Source organism: Rhinoderma darwinii, chromosome 2, assembly GCF_050947455.1.
Source record: "Rhinoderma darwinii isolate aRhiDar2 chromosome 2, aRhiDar2.hap1, whole genome shotgun sequence".
Classification (NCBI taxonomy): Eukaryota; Metazoa; Chordata; class Amphibia; order Anura; family Rhinodermatidae; genus Rhinoderma; species Rhinoderma darwinii.
The window spans coordinates 318,478,662-318,499,289 of NC_134688.1; the positions used below are offsets into that span (position 1 = coordinate 318,478,662).

General features: G+C 42.5%; 1 protein-coding gene across 4 annotated transcripts in view; it reads left to right on the top strand.

Moving 5' to 3' along the window:
• Window positions 1–645: 645 nt before the first annotated feature.
• PRICKLE4 (prickle planar cell polarity protein 4) overlaps window positions 646–20,628 on the top strand; it is a 185,074-nt gene continuing 165,091 nt past the window's right edge. For 3 of the 4 annotated variants that reach the window (XM_075853570.1, XM_075853574.1, XM_075853575.1), the window contains exon 1: window positions 656–735. The gene's annotated coding sequence lies outside the window, so the exon portion shown is untranslated. Of the gene's footprint in view, window positions 736–20,628 lie in introns of all 4 variants that reach the window. The other variant, XM_075853571.1, reaches the window with a different exon arrangement.

Below are 20,628 nucleotides of genomic sequence, written 5' to 3' on the forward strand. Positions count from 1 at the left end.
TTTGACGACGTATTGTAGCCCTATTTTCAGGCGTAAAACGAGGCATAATACGCCTCGTTTACGCCTGAAAATAGGTCGTGTGAACACAGCCTCAAAATTCATCACACCACGCGCCTCACATCAGAAAATGGAGGAACTTTATTTTTTTATTACAGTTGGCAAAGTATCGTTTTGGTATCGAAATCTCAATACTACACAAAGTATCGGTATCGAAGTCCAAATTCTGGTATCGTGACATCCCTACCCTGGTATAAAATAGGCTGATCATTAAGGGGTTAAAAAAAATGTCCCAAAAGACATTAGGGAACACACTTTTTCTTTTTTAAGCAGAAAAAGGAAACTCCCTATGCCAGTTTTGAAGCACAACCAACATATTATACAATTATCGAGTCACCACCGAGATTCAGTGTGACCTGGCTGGATGTAAAAGCATAAACTACTAAAGCTAAAAGCTACTACACAAAGTGCAGCCCGGGAAGGCGTGTGAGGGAGCGGCCTATGAGAAGGGAGCGGCCTATGAGAAGGGAGCGACCTATGAGAAGGGAGGCGCAATACATAAAGCAGCTGGTGTTCGCAGTACGGCCTCGGCAGGTTCCCGCCCTCTGCTGCTATAGGCTGCCGGGTAATTACTGGAGTCTATGTGAGGAAGGTCTGGCAGGTAGATGCGGTTTCTGTCTAGTGAGTGTCGGCGGGCAGACCTTGCAGCGTTCGGTCTTTGTTATCTCCTGGACCCAGGTCAGTAAATCTTTCTACAACTTTCTTATTGTGGACTAGGGTAAAGCGGACCTAGAACAGTGTAGAACGCGGGCTCAGGGAGTGGTGAGAGCAGCAGCAGTCACTTGAGCGCGGGAGAAACACTGCAGTTCCCGGTTACCCGCAGGAGGTTTTTTTTCCTGGCACTTCGAACACTCGACAGCCTGGCATTTATGTCGGTAACTCTATGACCTTGCGAGTGCTGTCGCTTTCCCCATTGATAATATAGAAGAGAATACTAAAATAATAACTTTGTGTAGATCGAATATTTTACTAGTTCATCTGTAATCTGACGTGTTAACAACCTGCCGCTGTCATTGTGTATGGAGGCGTTCAGGCCTGATCACTTGAGGATCTGTAGTTGCCTTCCTGGTCATCTAGGGGTCATGTTATTGATTGTTATATGAGAAATGTACCTTTCATGATGTTTCAAACAAAATATTAGGGAATTGCCATGTTACTAATATAGGAATAGTTTTGTGATCAAGACCTGCAGGACCTATGGGCGTTTTATATAGTCAGCAGTCGCCCTGTTTTTGTCAGCCTGTGTTTTTCATTCCTTTGCCAGAAAACTTGTTCTGCCGGGAACTCTGTGTGATTGAAACATTTACTGCGACTCTGGCCTCATGCACACGACCGTATTTTTTCACACCCGTAAATACTGGCGTAAATACGGGTCCGGTGTCACACGTATTCCACCCGTTTTGCACCAGTATTTACGAACCCGTGCTCGTAAATATGGGTCCGGTGTCACACGTATTCCACCCGTATTTACGAGCACGTTTTTGGCAGCAAAATAGCACTGCACTAATCGGCAGCCCCTTCTCTCTATCAGTGCAGGATAGAGAGAAGGGACAGCCTTTTCTGTAATAAAAGTTAAAGAAATTCATACTTACCGGCCGTTGTCTTGGTGACGCGTCCCTCTCTTCACATCCAGCCCGACATCCCTGGATGACGCGGCAGTCCATGTGACCGCTGCAGCCTGTGATTGACCTGTGATTGGCTGCAGCGGTCACATGGCCTGAAACGTCATCCAGGACGTCGGCCCGGATGTCGAGAGGGACGCGTCACCAAGGCAACGGGCGGGAGACCGGACTGGAGAGTTGTCGGTAAGTATGAACGTCTTTTATTTTTATTTTTTACAGGATAGGGGATACATGTCTTGTTTATGGCAGAGCGGGGAGATACCTCCCCGCTCTGCCATAGTTTTCATTGTAGTCCCGGCGGTAGTTACGCCACTGGGCTGTGGCCTGCAGACCGGGTAGTCCCCTGACCTCGCCTCACCTCGCAACGCTCCCGTAATCACGGGTGAACACACGCAGCCACCCATGATTACGGGAGCCCCATAGACTTCTATGGGATGCCCGTGCCGTTATTACGGCATGAAATAGGGCATGTTCTATCTTTTTTAACGGCACGGGTACCTTCCCGTGAGCAAACGGGAAGGTACCCGTGGCTAACAGAAGCCTATGAGCCCGTTATTGCGGGTCGTAATAACGACCCGCAATAACGGGTGTTTTTACGGTCGTGTGCATGAGGCCTAAGAGTTCTATTCCTAAAACGAGTGATTCTGATATCACTTCGGGGGTGGGGGATTTATCAAAATGAGGTAATGCCAAAGATCAAGCAAAAAGGGACCGTCCGTGATAAGAGACAGCCCATCAGGCCCAGCTTTTACAAACGTATGTTATACAAAGTGATGCCTCACATAAAAGTATTCTACCACTATATAGAAGTATTATGACTAAAACAGCACTGCGCGTACATGAAGGCTGTGCTATTCAAAGTTCTTCTCACTGAAGTTGTGCAGTGAGGAGGAACAGATGGCTCAGGATCCCGATCCGTGCCATCCGGTTCTAGTGGTTGGTTGGGTCCCCATCAACTAAACCTTTATCACCTATCTTGTCGATAAAAGTATATCTTGATACACACCACTTAAATGGACAGTAACTCTTCAAACAATTTATGGGAATGTAATAGTGTGTATATATATATATATATATATATATGTGTCCATCTCAATGAATTTAGAATATCATCTAAGTTAATTTATTTCAGTAACTCAATTCAAAAAGTGAAACTCCTATATTATATCGATGTATTACACACAGTGATCTATTTCCAGCATTTTTTTCTGAGACACTATATTTTGGGTTTTTCGTTAACGGTTACCATAATCCTCGACATTAAAAGAAAAAAATGCTGGAAATGGATAACTCTGTGTGTAATACATCTATATAATGTGAGTTTCTCTTTTTGAATTGTTACTGAAATTACCTTTTTGATGGTATTCTAATTCACGGAGATGGACGTATGTATGTATATACACACACTACTGTTCAAAAGTTTGGGGTCACCCAGACAATTGTGTTTTCCATGATAACTCACACTTATATTTATCAAATGAGTTGCAAAATGACTAGAAAATAGTCAAGACATGGACGAGATTAGAAATAATGATTTTTATTTGAATCTGTCAATTCCTCTTGTCGAGCAATATCTGTCCCTTGTTGCTGAGCAGTGGAGATGGACTGCATTAAGTGGGGATCTGTTGCCTTCACTGCCTGCCAATAGAAGTCTATGGAGAGGAAAGGGTGAGCAGGAGGACAGAGTATGGAAAGAGACACATGCATGCTTCGTATAAAAGTCTATGGAGAGGGGAGGAGGGAGCAGGAGCGAAGCAGATACTGCTGCGCATAAATGTCTATGGACGGGGGGTCAGCAAGAGTGAGCAGAAGCACAGACACGCTGCCTATACTAGTCTATGGGGAGGAGCCGAGAGAGACACACACAGACCTGCTGCAGTTTATGGTAATTGCTGGTATTTTTTTAAATCCCATTAAGGGATAACTTTTTTTGTTTTTACCTGTAATGTATTCGCATACTCCTGTATGCTAATACATTACACTGTGTCACTATGATACAGGCTGCTGATCGGGCAGCACATAGTGTGCCCGAACAGCAGGCAAACGCAACAGACGGCCCTGGGGTCCTTTCTAGGTCCCCAGGGCTGACTGCAGAGGGCTTCCCCGGTGTTTGATCGTATCGGGTTCCGGTGATGCGATCACAGGGGAATTCCCTTTGATCGTGCTGAGGTCACGGACCGCGGCAATCAAAGGGTTAAACAGCTGGGGTCCGAATGTTTTCCGACCCCCAGCTGTATTCAGGAGGCTTTTCTAGGATCAGGAGCTGTTAGTTACAGCTCCTGCTTAGAGTATGAGCGCCCATCAGCCTGACCTACAGCGACGCCAAAAGACGTCGTCGTAGGCTGGGGACCTGCACCGCCTGACGTCAAAAGACAGTGGGCGGTCGTGAAGGAGTTAAGTTGATTTTGTATGGCCCGCAAATGATGTTATAAATATTCAAATGGCCCTTGGCAGGAAAAAGGTTCCCCACCCCAGGGTTAAACAAAATTTGATCTAGTACCGAGATGACCGGAGTAAACACAAAACATACCGCTCAATATTTGGAGTATATGTTTAAGCCCTGCCCCTTATTCACTGGGGAACGCCCACAAAACAACCCAACAAAGCCCACTTTTATGCTAAATTTCATAAGTGCCATCCACTTTGCAAAAGAGTTTAGGGGACAATCCCGTAAAAAAACAAAACGGTTAGATATATTTTTAAAATAAGCATTTTATGTATTGAAGGAAGAACTTTATCCAACAGTCAATCATCTGTTTGAACAATTGCCCCCTTAGTTAGACAATGTTTACATGTGTAATATTTGTCACTGCTTGGTAAAAATGACAGGTAAATTCTGTTATTTTTACCCCCAAATTTTTAAAAAAATGGCAATTAAATGGAATTATACCATGATTACAATAAACTATATTTAACTAAAGCGCTGCTGCAAATCATAGTTTTTATAAGTGTCGTGCTCGGGGAGAAGTGTACACCAGGCAGTTGCCCCTTGGCTTTTCTCTTTATACACAAATAGGGAAAGATGTTTTAACCCCTTCCATCTTTAGCCACTTTTGACCTTCCTGACCGAGCCTCATTTTTCAAATCTGACATGTTTCACTTTATGTGGTAATAACGTCGGAATGCTTAACCCTATCCAAGCGATATTGAGATCTTCTCGTGACACATTGGACTTTAAGATAGTGGTAAAATTTGGTCGATACATTCAGTATTTAATTGTGAAAAATTGCAAAAATTAGCATTTTTATAAATTTAAATGTATCTGCTTGTAAGACAGGCAGTTATAACACACAAAATTGTTGCTAATTAACATCCCCCATATGTCTACTTTAGATTGGCATTGTTTTTTGAACATCCTTTTATTTTTCTAGGATGTTAAAAGGCTTAGAACATAAACAGCAATTTCTCATATTTTCAAGAAAATTTCAAAAGGCTATTTTTACAGGGGGCAGTTCAGTTGTGAAGTGGCTTTGAGGGCCTTTTATATTAGAAACCCCAAAAAAGTCACCCCATTTTAAAAACTGCACCCCTCAAAGTATTCAAATCAGCATTCAGAAAGTGTTTTAACCCTTTAGACGTTTCACAGGAATTAAAAGCAATGTAGAGGTGAAATTTACAAATTTCGTTTTTTTTTTGCAGAAAATTCATTTTGAATCCATTTTTTCTTTTGTAACACAAAGTTTCACCAGAAAAATGCAACTCAATATTTATTGCCCAGATTCTGCAGTTTTTAGAAATATCCCATATGTGGCCCTAGCGTGCTTATGGACTGAAGCACCGGCCTCAGAAGCAAAGGAGCACCTAGAGGATTTTGGGGCCTTGTTTTTATTACAATATATTTTAGGCATCATATCAGGTTTGAAGGACTCTTGCGGTGCCAGACCAGTAGAAATCCCCCCCAAGTGACCCATATTTTGAAAACTATCTCCCTTGAGGAAATTATCTAGGGGTATAGTGAGCATTTTGACCCCACAGGTTTTTTGCAGAAATTATTGGAAGTAGGACGTGAAAATGAAAATCTACATTTTTCCTAATAAAACGTAGAAAAAAGAGAAAAAGCGCCACAACATTTGTAGAGCAGTTTCTCCCGAGTAAAACAGTACCGCACATGTGGTCATAAACAGCGATTTGGACACATGGCAGGGCTCAGAAGGGAAAGAACAGCATTTGGAGTTCAAATGTAACGAATGGTTTGCGGTGGCCATGTCACATTTGCAAATGCCCTGAGTGGTCAAAACAGTGGAAACCCCCCAAGAGTGACTCCATGTGGGAAACTACACCCCTCAAGGAAATTATCTAGGGGTATAGTGAGCTTTTAAAAAAAAAAAAAATTTCAATTAAAAGCCATGGATGTGTGATAAACGTTGAAGCACTCTTTTATTCACAGGCCAGGTTTGTCGGGACAGGTTTCACAATGGGAAGTTGTCTAGTCTTCCCCCCTTTTTGTAACACACTTTACACCTTTTTTGGCTCCTTCCCTTTTTACCAGTGGAGGGGATTTCGCCAGGAATGTGTTGCCCTGGTACAATACGTGGACCATCGCATCTAGAAGTACTGGGGCCCTCCCCTTCCTGGTTCCCAAATACAAGGGCCTTGATAACCGCTACTTGAAACGGAAGGAATGTCCCTGTCCGGCCTGCACATCGGTATAGCACGTAAGCGTTCTACAATGCCATCTGTACCATGTGCACGGCCAGCTTTTTGTACCACACCTTTGTTTTACGCATGGCACTGCACGGCTTCAGTACTTGATCAGAGAGATCAACACCTCCGATGTACTTATTGTAGCCGAGGATGCAGTCTGGCTTGTGGGGTCATTGTGGTGCTACCTCGGACAGGAACAGGGGTGCTGCCACTACCGTGTATTGTGGTCAACATAAGGACGTCCCTCTTGTCCTTATACTTGACCAGCAACTAGTTATCGCTGTGTAGTGCCCTGCTTTCTCCTTTTCTTAGGGGTTGCCCAATCAGATTTTTAGAGAGGCCTCTCTGATTTTTGCGCACGGTGCTGCATGCTACAGTACTTCTGGTGGAGAGGTATTTATATAGTAGGAATCTGGTATAGAAGTTATCCACGTAAAGGTGATAATCCTTGTCCAGCAGTGGGTGCATCAAGTCCCACACTATTTTTCCACTAACTCCCAGGACAGGGGGGCATTCTGGAGGTTCTATCCTGGTGTCTTTCCCTTCATAAACCCGAAACCTGTAGGTGTACCCTGAGCTGCTCTCGCACAGCTTGTACATTTTAATTCCATACCTCGCCCTCTTGCTTGGCAGGTATTGGTGGAATTTTAGTCTCCCCTTAAAATGTACAAGGGACTCGTCTATTGCTATGTTCTTTTCGGGGGTGTACACTTCCTGAATTTTGGTGCAGAAATAATTAATCATTGGCCTGATTTTGAATAGTCGGTCGTATGTGGGGTCATCACGGGGCGGGCACCGTGCATTATCATTATAATGCAAAAATTTCAGAATTTCAAATTGTGCCCGGGTCATTGCCATGCGGTATAATGGGTTGCTGTATAAAATGTCCACACTCCAGTATTACCTAATCTGTTTTTTTTTTTTTACTAGGCCCATATGTAGGACAAGGCCCCAAAATTTCATCTCCGCTGCCTCTGAGTGTCCACCTAGCAAATGATGATGTGGGGTTTTGGGCTAAAAATTGTTGGGCATATAAATTTCTTTGGGCCGCCATTACATTAACAAAATCCTCAGTGAAAAACAGCTTGAAATAGTGAATTTCTGCGAGGCCCACAGTCTCAAATCGAATTCCTGAGCTCCCTGTGAAATCTGGAATGTGAGGCTCATAATTATCAGGGGGTGGGTTCCACAGGGTATCACTCATTTGGGGGGTTGCCTCAGCTGATGTCCTGGGGCGTCTTTGTGGGGGTTCCTCATCACTGGATGAGGATGATGAGGTCAAGATGAATGGGGTAATTTCCTCTTCTCCCTTGCTGGCCGATTCAGTGTCAGAGGCCAGGATGGCGTATGCCTCCTCAGCGGAGTAGAGCCTTTGAGATGATTGGGCCATTTTTATTAGGGGGGTATGTAGTGCTTCAACACGTGTAATACTCTTTATAGAGGTGGTTGTGTATGTTGTGCTTTTACACGTGTAAAATGAAATTTATAGGAAAAAAAAGAAAGAAGAATAAAAATGTAGGTGAAATACATTTATTGACCGTTATATATAGAACTGTAAAAAAATTGAGCTACAACTGTCGCTACGCTATCAAAAATTTAGTGAACAAACTAAATGTCCGTCACTAAATGGACGCTAACTATAAGAAGTAAATTTATTCAAACTGTATAAAAAAAATATATAGCTATAACTTCTGCTATATATCTTTTTCATAAAATAAAGAAAAATAGGCAAAAAAAACCCTGAGGCTGATTATTAGACTCAGCACTCAGTAGCCGCAGGGCGCACGCAAAAAAAAGGTGCAGTAATAAAAAAGGACAAAAAATAAAAAAAACTTGAGGCAATTTATTTTTACCAAGGATGCTGATCTATGATGGTGGTCACTGATCCGCACTCAGCGGACGCAGGACGTAAAAAGGGAAAGAGGGGGAGGGTACAGGGATAAGAAATTTAGGAAAAAACAAGTACTGCTGCTAAAAAAAAATCAGCAGCTGATGATGATTATGATGATGATGACGGTTCACTCTTCTGCAGGAAGCAGTCGGATGAAGACGTCACAGCAAGATCGCAGCAAAGAAGGCCTCAGATTCGGTAAGGGTTTGTTCACATGCACTAATTACGAATGTAATTCGGGCGTTTTTGCCCCGAATTACGTCCGAAAAATGCGCCTCGATAGCGTTAACAAAAATCTGCCCATTGAAAGCAATGGGCTGACGTTTGTCTGTTCACACGCGCCGCTGTCAAATGACGGCGCGTAAATAGACCTGTCACTTCTTTGGGCGTAATTGGAGCCGTTATTCATTGACTCCAATGAAAAGCAGCGCCAATTACGTCTGTAATGGACGCGGCGTTCAAGCGCCTGTACATTCCGTTATGGCTGAAATTACGGGGTTGTTTCCTCCTGAAAACATCCCCGTAATTTCAGCCGTTACGGACGCTGCCGTGTGAACATACCCTAAGTATGGCTCACAGACGGTCACACCAGCTCTGCTCACCGTTCCTAACCGGAATGAGGCTGGCAGGGCTGGTGGAGGGTGTTTCAAACACCCGCCACGGCTGCGATTGGTCGGTCGGTGCTGACCGACCAACCGTAGCGATTGGGGGGATGGCATCACCGCCATTTTTTACATGGAACATGGTAGTGATTGGTGCTGTCCTAGACAGCACCAATCACCACCATATCACTGTGCCCTGTGGCACAGTGGTTGGCGAAAGCTGCTATTGGCCGTTCTGATTTGACCGGCCAATGGCGGCGATCGGTGATGAGGGGGGGAGGCGACACCCCCCTGGGCATCGTGTACAGATGGCCTGCTGTTATGAACAGCAGCCATCTTTACTTTAAAACTTCTTTTATTTTTGACACGGTAACGGCTTCTGCATTTGGCGTATGGGTACGGCAATTTGCGGAAAGTCATAGCTTTCCATGGCGTACCCATACGGCAAATGTCAGGAAGGGGTTAATCAAGCTGAACCAGTGGGGAGCTGCTTGGTGGACACTTCTCTCCAAACATGGCAACCAAACACTGTCCACAAGCCAGTGTTAACCCCTTAATGACCAGCCTATTTTAGACCTTAATGACCAAGCGTTTTTTTACGTTTTTCCATCGTCTCATTTCAAGAGCGAGAACTTTTTTTTTTTTTTTTTGCGTCTACATAGCTGTATAAGGTCTTGTTTTTTGCGGGACAAGTTGTATTTTTTAACAGCACCATTTTGAGGTACATATTTATTGATTAACTTTTTTTGGGGGGGGGATAGAAAAAAATCTGAAATTTTTCCACTCTTTTATGCGTCCTAAATCTACGCCGTTTACCGTGTGGTATAAATAACACAATAACTTTATTCAGCGGGTTGTTACGATTGCAACAATACCAAATTTGTATAGATTTTGTAAGTTTTATTCGTTTTACACAGTAAAAACGCTTTTTTTTTTCAAAATTATTTGTTAATATTGGTACCATTTTGAAGTAGATGTGACTTTTTGATCACTTTTTAATCACATTTTTTTAAAGTCGGGATTCACAGAAAACAGCAATTTTTCAGTCGTTTTTTATTTAATTTTTTACGGCGTTCACCGTGCGGGTTAAGTAATGTAATAAATTTATAGTCGGGGTCGTTACGGACGCGGCGATACCAAATATGTGTCACTTTTTTACTTTTTTTAATCCCAAAGCAGTTTGTAAGGGGAAAAAGTGGGTTTTTCATTGTATTTTTTTTTATTTTTTAATTAACTTTATTAAACTTTTTTTTCAAACTTTTTTACTAGTCCCAATAGGGGACTTTAATATGCGATCATCCGATCGCTATTATAATACACTGCAATACTTCTGTATTGCAGTGTATTACTGCCTGTCCGTTTAACACGGACAGGCATCTGCTAGGTCATGCCTGCGGCATGATCTAACAGGCGTTCGCTACAGGCAGACCTGGGGGCCTTTATTAGGCCCCCGGCTGCCTTTGGGACACAGACACTCGGCGATCTTATCGCCGGGTGTCAGTGGGATGAGAGGAAGCTCCCTCCCTCTCTCCAAAAACCACTCAGATGCGGTGCACGGTGAAGGGTTAAACAGGTGAGATTCATACTAATATCGATCTCACCTGGCAGAGCAGGGACGCCCCCAGCCCTCAGCTTCCTCTGGCAGCTGAGAGCAGGGAGATTTGACGGCTCCCTGCTCTGTTTACTTTATTCTGATGCAGTGCTGTAAAAAGGCATATGCATCAGAATGAAGCCCGTTAAGTGGCTGCCGTGAAAAGGCATATTGGCGGTCACTAACGGGTTAAAACTGTTTCCTCTTAAACGCTACAGTGCTTTAGAATAACACATAATTTTTATGTGATCAGGCCACATGTTGTTAAAGGGAATGTGTTGCCAGAAAAACATGTTTTTTTTTTAAAAATTAAACATTTAGTGTGTGGGTGATTAAACATTGTTCAAATTTTTTTTATTTTTTTCGCGAGTCAGGAAATATTATAAATTTTTTCTAATTTATAATACTACCCATTTTTGGTCACTAGATGGAGCTAGTTCCCAAAATTGCAACATTGGGTTAAAAGCCCTCGCTCTAGTGAGCTCTCAGCATCCCCCCCTCCTTTATCCTGGCTAGTGCCGGGATAAACGAGGGGTTTGAAAGGTTTAACCTCCTACACTGTGTGTCGCCATTTTTTGAGGTAACCCACAGTGTAGTAGGTTTACATACAGTAGTAAACACACACAAACACTAACATACATTGAAATCTCTTACCTGCTCCTGCCGCCGCGGCTCCCTCCGGCCCGTCCGCTCCCTTTGCTGCCGCTGTTCCATGTGCACAAGTCCGGAAGCCGCGACCGGAAGTAGTAATATTACTGTCCGGCCGCGACTTCCGGTCCACAGGAAAATGGCGCCGGACGGCGCCAATTTCGAATAGGACTGTGTGGGAGCGGCGCATGCGCAGTTCCCACACAGACGCCGTACACGGCAGTCAATGGGACGGGAGCCGTTCGCAGTCCCTATGGGACTGTGGCTGCCGTATTCCATGTCTGTGTGTGTCGTTAATCGACACACACAGAAATGGAACAAAAAATGGCAGCCCCCATAGGGAAGAAAAAGTGTAAAAATAAGAAACAGTAAAACACAAACACAATAATGAAAATAAACGTTTATATTAAGGCACTAACATCTTTAACATATAAAAAAATTATTTGTGATGACACTGTTCCTTTAAACCATGCTGCCCGGTTACCTTTAAAGAGTTTGTCATAAGGTTTTAGTCTAAGGGTATGTTCACACGAGGTCATTACGTCCGTAATTGACGGACGTAATTCGGCCGCAAGTACCGGATCGAACACATTGCAGGGAGCCGGGCTCCTAGCATCATACTTACGTACGACGCTAGAAGTCCCTGCCTCGCTGCTGGACAACTGTCCCGTACTGTAATCATGTTTTCAGTACGGGACCGTTGTCCGGCAGCGAGGCAGGGACTTCTAGCGTCGTACGTAAGTATGATGCTAGGAGCCCGGCTCCCTGCAATGTGTTCGGTCCGGTACTTGCGGCCGAAATACGTCCATCAATTACGGACGTAATGACCTCGTGTGAACATACCCTAATAAACGGCTAGTTAGCGAATAGGATGAGGGTATGTTCACACATAGTCAACAAAAACGTCTGAAAATCCAGAGCTGTTTTCAAGGGAAAACAGACCCTGCTTTTCAGACGTTTTTTTACCAACTCGCATTTTTTGCGGCGTTTTCACGCTGTTTTCGCTGCGTTTTTGGAGCTGTTTTCATTGGAGTCTATGAGAAAACAGCTCCAAAAACGTCCAAAGAAGTGTCCTGCACTTCTTTTGACGAGGCTGTATTTTTACGCGTCGTCGTTTGACAGCTGTCAAATGACGACGCGTAAATAACAGGTCGTCTGCACAGTACGTCGGCAAACCCATTCAAATGAATGGGCAGATGTTTGCCGACGTATTTGAGACTTATTTCCAGACGTAAAACGAGGCAAAATACGCCTTGTATACGTCTGAAATTTGGCCGTGTGAACATACCCTAAAGGAAGAGGGACATACCAGTGTAGAGGATCTTAGGGCTTACATCAGAGTAAAAACAACTTTTATATCCCCGTTCTATATGCAAATTTAGGTTTGCTGAGTTTCAACCACTCCTCTCCCCTCTGCAGTTGATTGACGGCTCTGCTTGTCTTCGTGATACAAGCAGAGCCATAAATCAACTGCAGAGGGGAGTGGATGGAGCTCTAGATGCCGGATACTTCCTGGTTCGGCAGACACAAAAACCTAGTTTAAAAATGGCGCGCAGTGGGGAAAAATATTTTTTACCTTGATGCAAGCTCTGAGATCTTCTATCCTATCGCTAATTGGCGGGATCAGCCATTTGTATGCCTAAAATCGGATGACAGACTCACTTTAAATAAGCATTGTCGTTTTCCAAACTTTGCGTAAATCAATAGTATAAGCAAATATATCAAACTTGGTAGTATAAAAAAAATGCCTTTCTCTGCTTATATGGCTCCCCCCCCCCTTCTCTCATTGTTCACACACTCTAAATTTACTGCTAAATCTGAAACAAGTTACATCCTGCCCATAGATGTCTATAGCCAAACGCTAACCTATTCCAAATTGTGTATAAACGTTACCAAAGAAACTTGCATTGATCACAGAAATCATGTCGCTAGCCCAACAAATAAAAAGTTATAACAGTTTAACGTGTGCTATAAATGGTTATACGGTGACCGCCCCTGAAACGGTTAACCCCTTAAGGACGCAGCCTAGTTTGGGTCTTAAGGCTCAGAGGCCATTTTTCAAATCTGACATATTTCACTTTATGTGGTAATAACGTCGGAATGCTTAAACCTATCCAAGCGATTCTGAGATTGTTTTCTCGTGACACATTGGGCTTCATGTTCGTGGTAAAATTTGGTCGATATATTCAGTCTTTATTTGTGAAAAATTGCAAAATGTAGAGAAAATTTACAAAAAATAGCATTTTTCAGAATTTAAATGCATCTGCTTGAAAAACAGACGGTTATACCACCTAAAATAGTTACTAGTTCACATTTCCCATATGTCTACTTTAGATTGGCATCGTTTTTTGAACATTATTTTATTTTTCTTGGACGTTACAAGGCTTAGAACATAAACAGCAATTTCTCATATTCTTAAGAAAATTTCAAGCCTTTTTTTGAAGGTACCAGTTCAGTTCTGAAGTGGATTTGAGGGGCCTATGTATTAGAAACCCCCATAAAACACCCCATTTTAAAAACTAGACCCCTCAAAGTATTCAAGACAGCATATAGAAAGTTTTTTAACCCTTCAGGCATTTCAGAGGAATTAAAGCAAAGTGGAAATGAAATTTGCAAATTTCATTTTTTCTGCTGAATTTCAATTTTATTCAATTTTTTTCGTGTAACACAGAAGGTTTTACCAGAGAAACACTACTAAATATGTATTGTCCAGATTCTGCAGTTTTTAGAAATGTCCCACATGTGGCTCTAGTGCGCTCGTGGACTAAAACACAAGCCCCAGCAGCAAAGAAGCACCTAGTGCATTTTGAGGCCTCTTTTTTATTAGAATATATTTTAGGCAGCATGCCAGGTTTGAAGAGGCGTTGAGGTATCAAAACAATAGAAACCCACCAGAAGTGACCCCATTTTGGAAATTACACCCCTCAAGGAATTCATTTATGGTTTTTGTTATGCTTTTGACCGCACAGTTTTTTCACAGCACCTATTTGAATTGGGCTGTGAAATGAAAAAAAATGATATTTTTTCCAATAAGATGTCATTTTTGATCAAAATTTCTTATTTTCACAGGGAACAACATACCCCATTTGGTTGCCCAATTTGTCCTTAGTGCGGCATTACCCAATTTGTGGTGATAAACTGCCGTTTGGGCCCATGGGAGGGCTCAGAAGAAAAGGACCACCATTTGGCCTACTGGAGCTTTTCTGGTGCTAAGTCATGTATGCAGAAGCCCCTGAGGTACCAGTACAGTTGAAACCCCCGAGAAGTGACCCCATTTTAAAAACTACACCCTTAAGACATTCATCTAGAGGTGTAGTGAGCATTTTGACCCCACAGGTACTGTGTAAAAGATAATGCGCAGCAGATGGTGCAGTGTGAGATTTGCAATTTTATATATGTATATGCCATTTCAGTGTCCAATATAGTGTGCCCAGCATGCGCCACCGGAGATATACACCCCTTAAATTGTAATGTGGGTTCTCCTGGGTACGACAATACCCTACATGTGGCTGTTATCAGCTGCCTGGGCATACGGCAGGGCTCAGAAGGGAAAGATGAGGGGGGTAAGCTGTGCGGAGTGCATCAGGGTAAACTAAAAATCAAGGGATGTATGATACATTTTAAAACAATCTTTTATACAGAGCCCTGGTTTTTCGGGACACGTGTCACATTGGTATATTGTGTTCTTCCTTATCCCCCTCTTATAGCAGACTCTGCACCTCTTTTGACTCTTTCCCTTTCCACCGGTTTGGGGAACTTCTCCTGGAAAGTGTTGCCCTGGTACGATGCGTGTGGCCTCGCTTCCAGAAGTACTGGGTGCCCCCCCCTTCCTGGTCCCTAAAGATTAGATCTTGAAATTCCAGGAAAGTTCCCCTCTGGCCTGCACATCGACGTAGCACATACGAATTGTACAAAGCCATCTGTATGATGTGCCCGGCCAGCTTCTTATACCACACCGCATGGCGCTGTAGGGCTTCAGGACTTGATTTGACAAGTCCATTCCTCCCATGTACCTATTGTAGTCCAGGATGCAGTCTGGTTTGGGGGTGGCCTTTCCTTCATATATCCTAAACCTGTAGGTATACCCTGATGCACTCTCGCACAGCTTATACATCTTCACGCCATACCTTGCCCTCTTACCTGGCAGGTACTGGCGGCTTTGAACCCTCCCTTTAAAATGTACCAGGGACTCATCAATAGAAAAACACTTCTCGGGGGTGTATGCTTGGGAAAACCGGGCACTGGAACGGTCTAATAGTGGTCTCCGTTTATACAAACGGTCAAAACTGGGGTCGTCTCGGAGTGGGCACTGCTCATTATCAGTATAATGTAAGAAGCGAAGTATTGCCTCATTTATTTATTTTTTTAGGTTCCAGTTCATTTCTGAAGTTGCTTTGAGGGGCCCATATATTAGAAACCCCTATCAAACACCCCATTTTAGAAACTAGACCCCTCAAAGTATTCACAACAGCATGTAGAAAGTTTATGAACCCTTTAGGTGTTTCACAGAAATTTAGAGCAAAGTAGAGGTGACATTTACTCTTTTTATACCATTTTTTTTATAACACAAAAGGATTTATCAGAGAAACGCAACTCAATACTTATTGCCCAGATTCTGCAGTTTATAGAAATATCCCACATGTTGCCCTCGGGCGGTAATGGACTGAAGCACCGGCCTCCGAAGCAAAGGAGCACCTAGCGGATTTTGAGCCCTCTTTTTTATTAGGCACCATGTCCGGTTTGAAGAGGTCTTGTGGTGCCAAAACATTGGAAACCCCCCAAAAGTGACCCCAATTTGGAAACTAGACCCCTTGAGGAATCCATTGTAGTTTTCATGGGGTGCATGCGGCTTTTTGATCAGTTTTTATTCCATTTTTAGGTGGCGTGGTGACTAATAAACAGCAATTCTACTATTGTTTTTGTATACTTTTTTTTTTTACAGCGTTCACCGTGCGCTATAAATGATATATTAACTTTATTCTGCGGGGCGATACGATTACGGCGATACCAGATGTTTATAGTTTTTTTTTATGTCTTATGGCGTTTGCACAATAAAATACGTTTTGTAAACAATCATTCACTTTTTGTGTTACCTTATTCTAAGAGCCAGAACGTTTTTATTTTTCAATCAATAAAGCCGTGCGAGGACTTATTTTTTGCGTAACGAACTGTATTTTCCATCAGTACCATTTTTAGGTACATGCGACTTTTTGATCTCTTTTTATTCCATTTTTTGGGAGGTGAAGTGACCAAACAATTGTGATTGTGGTACGGTTTATTAATATTTTTTTTACGGCGTTCACCGTGCGGGATAAATAACAAAATAATTTTGTAGTTCAGGCCGTTACGGACGCGGCGATACCAATTATGTATAGTTTATTTGTTTGTTTATATATTTTTATTAATAATAAATGACTGATAAGGGAAAAAGTGGGACTTTTACTTTTATTACTTTTAAAACTTTTATTTTCTTATTTTTACACCTTTTTTTAACTTTATTACTTTGTCCCACTAGGGGACATGAGGGCAGGAGGCCCTGATCGCTATTCTAATACACTGCACTACATGCGTAGTGCAGTGTATTAGAACTGTCAGCTACTCACTGACAGCAAGCATAGTGGGTCCTGACGTTGTCAGGACCCACTAGGCTTCCGTCTATGGCATAGCCGGACGCCATTGTTTGGTGTCCGGTTGCCATAGTCACAATCGCCGGCCGCTGTCGCGTAGCAGGCCGGCGATGGCAGCTTAACCCCTAAAAAGCCGCGATCTCTATAGAACGCGGCTTTTAAGGGGTTAATCAGCGGGGACACAGCGATCGGTCCCCGCTGTAGGAGCTGTGACAGCTGCTGAACAAGACAGCAGCGTCACAGCTCCTGTATGTGTCGGGAGGACAGCCGAAACGGCCGTTACTCCAGAGACGTACTATTACGGCATGGAGCGCGAACGATACAGCTGCCATGACGTAATAGTACGTCAAGGAGCGGGAAGGGGTTAATATATTTATATAAGTTAATCATGTCCCCCCTTAGTCGTCTTTTTTCAAGGCTCAATAGGTTTAATTCTTTCAATCTTTCCTCATAACTTAAATTCTCCATGCCCCTAATTAGATTCGTTGCTCTAATTTGTATTTTTTCCAACTCCAGGGCATCCTTTCTATGAACTGGAGCCCAGAACTGAACTGCATATTCTAGATGAGGCCTCACTAATGCTTTGTAAAGTGGTAATATTACATCCCTGTCCCTTGAGTCCATGCCTCTTTTAATACACGACAATATCCTGCTGGCCTTTGAAGCAGCTGATTGACACTGCATGCTGTTATTGAGTTTATGATTTACAAGTACACCCAGATCCTTAACAAGTGAATCCGCCAGTGTAGCTCCCCCTAGGACATATGATGCATGCAGGTTGTTGGTACCCAGATGCATAACTTTACATTTATCTACATTAAACTTCATCTGCCAAGTGGATGCCCAAACACTTAGTTTGTTTAAATCTGCCTGCAATTCACAAACATCATCCATAGTCTGAAATATATTACATAGCTTGGTGTCATCTGCAAAAATAGAAATAGTGCTATTAATCCCATCCATCATTAATAATTCATTTATGGTTGTTACCATTTTGACCACACTTTTTTCACAGCACCTATTTTAACCCCTTAATGACTGGGCCTGAAAAGACTTTAATGACCAAGCCAGATTTGTTAAATCTGGTATGTCTGACTTTATCAGAGAATAACTCTGCGAAAGTTTAGAATATCCAAGTAATTCTGACGTTGTTTTTTCGTCACATGTTGTACTTTATTTTAGTGGTAAAAGTAGACTGATACGATTTGCGGAAATTAATTAAAAATTGAAGACATTTTGTAAAAATTATAATTTTTCCCTATTAACTGCAATATGTCACATGTACATACATACTGTACATTTTTTTAAATTAAATATATATTTCCATCTCTTTACTCTATTTTAGCAGCACTTTGGAATTTTTATTTTTTATTTTTGAGCAATTTAGAAGACTGACAAGTTTAGTAATGATTTTATAAATTTTTAAGTACATTTTGTTTTCCTGTCCCAAGCCAGGTTTTCAGAGGCTCGTAGGTGTCAGGATGGTGGAACCCCCCACAAGTGACACCATTTTGAAAACTACACCCCTTAAGGTATTAAGGGGTGTTGTAAGTATTTTGACCCCAGTTTTTTTTGTAAGAATTCATGCAAAGCAGGCGTAAAAAAATATAATTTCACTTTTTTCATAAGTATCACTTTGAAGACCGATTTCTTTGTAAAGCGACCATCAGAATGAAGAAACACACCACAAAATCTATCACCCTGTTTCTCCTGTTATCAAAAATTCCCCCATTGTGACCCTAATGCGTTGCCTGGACACAAGGCAGGGCCGAAAGGGAGGTAGCACCCGAAGACTTTCGGGACACACATTTTGCTTGAAAATGTTTCAGGTCCCATTACACATTTATAGAGGCACTGAGCTGCCAAAAAGATAGAAACTCCCCATAAATGACCCCATTTTGAAAACTAGACCCCTTAAGGTATTCATCTAGGTGTGTACTAAGTATTTTGACCCCACAGTTTTCGCAGGAATTAATGCAAAGCAGGTGGAAAGAAAATTTTATTTAACTTTTTTCACAAATGTGTCATTTTAAGAACAGATTTCTTGTACAGAGGACATGAGAATAAGGAAATGCACCAGAAAATGTATCACCCTGTTTCTCCTGTGTTCAAAAATATCCCCATTGTGGCCCTAATGTGTTTCCTGGACACACGGCAGGACTCAAAAGGAAGGGAGCCCCCGGAGGCTTTCAGTACACACATTTTGCTTTTGAGAATGGGAGGATTCTACTTTTCTAGATTGAGAAATAGATGTCCCTAACAGTTTCTACACCCTATGACTATGTCGTGCTAAGAAAGCAGCTGTCCTGAAATCATGTCAGTTCATAGACATTATGTATATCAACCCGCTCTGATATATAGTAAGTTAGAGTGGGAAAATTTATTAAACTGTTGGTGGAAAAAGGCAATATACAAAAAAAAAAGAGGAAGAATGTATCCAGCTATGTAGAAAACTAGAGCATGTTCACAGGATGAAAGAAAACTTGTAGGGCTGTAATGACTTTATTATTCAAAGTGACTGGTCATACAACGTCTCTTTAGCTCCATCAATCCCTATATATGGGACGAATGTGCTAAGTGACGCGGTACACCATAACAAGCCCCTGCCCGGCAAGGTAGGAACCGCCATGTGCACAAAACAACCAATCACCTGTAGAATATATAAAGGGGCAGTGTCCCACACTGTATGTATATATACAGTAAAGGACCACTACTCCCCAAATGTATGTTGCTATTTCTAGAAGTATTGTCGGGTGTAAGAGGTCCACCAAAAACCCGAACAAAACTGTAATAAAGCCCATAGTGTATTGATAAGGACAAAACAGGGACTTATGCGTAGACCAAGGTTGGAAGGACAAGCGGAACAATAATATCGTGACTCACTTTGCTGTCCTCGTTTGCTACAGACCCAACACCGTTTTTTGGTGTATTTTTGGTTAGATGTTGAAGGGATGGGGTGTAAAAAATGTTTTTCAACAAGTTGGCGTACATCCTCTGACTCATGGACTACTCTCTGGTCTGCAGATTGAAATAGATCTTCAATCCCTTTCTCCTGAAATTCAAAGAATGTCGCCCCGCCCGCTGATTTTTTTGTACAGGACAAATGCGTTCTGCATCGCAACCTGAATTTGTTATAGCCGATGACACAAACGTTCTCTAACAGTTGCTGTTGCACTTGTATGGATAGTGCTGATCATGTAGACGTCCTTGCGGTCACAAAATTTTAAAGCCAGCATCTTCTCAATTTGAAAAGTGCATGACTCCCCCTTTCGTAGTTTTTTATCCACAAGTTGACGTGGGGAGCCTTTGTGATTCCTGTGTATTGTGCCACAGGCTCCGGTGTTGGCACAATGAGGGGCGCTAAACAATGGCAGACTGGTATAAAAACTGTCCGTGTATACATGATAACCCTTGTGTAGGAAAGGGCCAATTAAATCCCACACAATCTTACCAGTGGTGCCAATATTTGGAGGGCACCCTGGTGGATTAAATTCACTGTCTTTACCCTCGTAGATCTTAAATGCACATGTGTAGCCAGTGCTTTCACATAACTTGTAGATCTTTACCCCGTATTTTGCACTTTTTGAGGGTATGAATTTACGGAATGAGAGACGCCCTTTGAAATTTGTGGGATTCCACAACCTGGCATTAGGTGAAGAAGGCTTATTGGCAATGTACTGCCTGGCATACAAATTTGTTTCCTGCACAAAATGTTCCAAAACTTGGTCCGTAATAAAAATATTAAAATTTAGTGGTGAAAAAATTACTGACATTGGGACTTATACCAGGAGTAGCAATAAAGTCATTTATGGTGGGAGAAAATAAAATCGTGGGTTCCCACACTAAGGCGGGATTCACACGACCGGGTCGTTCCCGAGCCCGAGTGTCGGCCGGTAAAATCGGCCATTTTGCCCGGCTGGTTTGCATAAAGTTATGCATCCGTGCC